Below are 2,972 nucleotides of genomic sequence, written 5' to 3' on the forward strand. Positions count from 1 at the left end.
TCTATGACATATAAATGCGCATAGCGATCGGTGCCAGCATGGTAGGTAGGTAAACATTGGATTTTAGGATTATTGAGATATTGGGAAAATCCTACAATGCTGCAGTGAGCACCAAAGTTGTGGCATAATAACACAAAGAAACTGCATTTACATACATTACATTTTATTCGTGTTCATTTCCCAGTGACCCTATCACAGACGATAGCGTCAACAATCAGACCCTGCAATGCCTTCACAACTACCCTATCACTAGGGGAAGCACTTACTATGCGTTCCTAGCTCTGTTTGTACTGCTACTCGGACCATTCGTGTTTTTCAACGTACACAAGACCAAATACCTGCAGATACTGACGTCCGTGATGAGATGTGCTGGTAAGTAGAGAAACCCGGGTTCGAAGCCCGGGGAAAACGAGTTTTTACTGTATTGTTTTGTGCAACGCTTATGGTACCTGAGATCAATCAATGTGATTTCTCAATTATTTAGCCTTAAGATACCATGTTTTTTACTTACAATTACACGATGCGCATTTCGATCATTGGATCATCATCAGGTGGATATGTCAATATTTTACGAAACACTAACTAAAAAGCACGTATATCGGTAACATTTACCACTTAAACACGGTTACTTTACACGGAGTTTTTACTTTCTATTTATTACAATTATTTAAAGCTCTTTTTACTGTAAAATAACTGATTCATCTTTATTTCGTAATTATGAATCAACTATGTACTATGAAACAAAGAACTAGAACTAGGTAGGTATCATACTAAATGCTGACTTTTTTAGTGGTGTCATAGGTAGATACCTAGTTGTTGTCTCTTTTTTAGAGCTATCACTGATGTTGCTGTATCCATCGAATCATTTAGTAAAATTCTGAAGACGTTTTCGTTATTGATCATCTTATGTTATTTCCTCATATTTTCAGGAGTTTTCAACTAATTCCTAATTGTTTTATTAGAAATTTTCATCAGTATCTGGCAGAGTCAAATTGAACATTTCGTTATAGGTATCCCCATTTATTCGGATTTTGTTGATAATGATTTCCAAATAGGCACCGAAAAAACGGAAATATCCTATCAAAATCATTAGATTCATTAGTGGATGTGACGAAATCCCTCGTAATGGTGAAAACGACATCTCCACCATTTCCCCCCTCTTTTTATGACTTGCCTGAAAAACTAGTTAAATTCATGGGCGATGAAAACAAAGCTTCTTTTAAAATGTCTTCAAGAATTTGTTCACTTTTTTTTATTTTTTGGAATATAAATAAATAAAAATAACAAAATATTTTCTAATACATCGAGAATAATACAAGGATAAACAATAACTAGTCATTAGTGGATGTGACGAAATCCCTCGTAATGGTGAAAACGACATCTCCACCATTTCCCCCCTCTTTTTAAGACTGGCCTGAAAAATTAGTTAAATTCATGGACGATGAAAACAAAGCTTCTTTTTTAAAATGTCTTCAAGAATTTGTTCACTTTTTTTATTTTTTGGAATATAAATAAATAAAAATAACAAAATATTTTCTAATACATCGAGAATAATACAAGGATAAACAATAACTAGAATACAAAATTAATTTATAATTCATACTAAGTAAAAGGAGCTATTTTAAACACAAAATTTCACTTTGAAAAAGGAATTTCAGAGGTAAATTTACACTCTTTAGTGAATATCCCTATGGAATTGGTCATTCAAACCAATAAGGATTTGACAAAAACACTAGGTAAGTAAGTACTTGATGTTATTATTCAGGTATTCTGAACTTTTAAGGCTTACAAATTAAGCCCAGTAAAAGGGTATGTTGTAGCTGGATATTAAACTTTTGGTTCCATGGTAAAAAGTAAAAAGATTCTATGGTAAAAGTGGAAAAAATGTCTAAAATATGTTTTACTGCTATATACCAGAGGGCTTTATGAGTAAGAAATATGACAGCAGACTAGTTTCAAATTTGATCAATTTATAAAATTTTAGAATACAAAATACAATAATTAGAATAATACAGTAGGAATGAACCTAATCTTACATTAATGTAAAGAAATATCATAATGAAAGATTGACCTGGACTACTGCAGTCTAAAGTTCATAATTTTAAACCTAAAGGAGTATGTCAAAATGTACCTACGATTAATTTATATGTATAGAAATTAAGTTAGATTTTAATCAATGCAATGTGAGATCTTCTATTTAAAGACATTAAATTAGAAAATTTGACTGTGGTCCAAGGCGTAAGTAGAAAGCAGATTCCCTATGGAATTGGTCATTCAAACCAATAAGGATTTGACAAAAACACTAGGTAAGTACTTGAGGTTATTATTCAGGTATTCTGAACTTTTTAAGGCTTACAAATTAAGCCCAGTAAAAGGGTATGTTGTAGCTGGATATTAAACGTTTGGTTCCATGGTAAAAAGATTCTATGGTAAAAGAAAAGTCTAAAGAATGCCTATATAATATGTTTTACTGCTATATGCCAGAGGGCTTTTTGAGTAAGAAATATGACAGCAGACTAGTTTCAAATTTGATCAATTTATAAAATTTTAGAATACAAAATACAATAATTATTAGAATAATACAGTAGGAATGAACCTAATTTTACATTAATGTAAAGAAATATCATAGTGAAAGATTGACCTGGACTACTGCAGTCTAAATTTCATAATTTTAAACCCAAAGGGGTATGTCAAAATGTACCTACGATTGATTTATATGTATAGAAATTAAGTTGGATTTTAATCAATGCAATGTGAGATCTTCTATTTAAAGACATTAAATTAGAAAATTTGACTGTGGTCCAAGGCGTAAGTAGAAAGCAGTAAGAAATTAATGACAATTGCCAAATTATAAAAATGTTCCTATGTTCCTAATGATATATTTTCCCGGGATATTTATTTTAATTTAGAAATTTGTCCATTTAACTACCTAGATTCATTGACAATTGCCAAATTATAAAAAATGTTCCTAT

The sequence above is a fragment of the Diaphorina citri genome, unplaced genomic scaffold (genome assembly GCF_000475195.1).
Source record: "Diaphorina citri unplaced genomic scaffold, Diaci psyllid genome assembly version 1.1 scaffold132, whole genome shotgun sequence".
NCBI lineage: Eukaryota > Metazoa > Arthropoda > Insecta > Hemiptera > Psyllidae > Diaphorina > Diaphorina citri.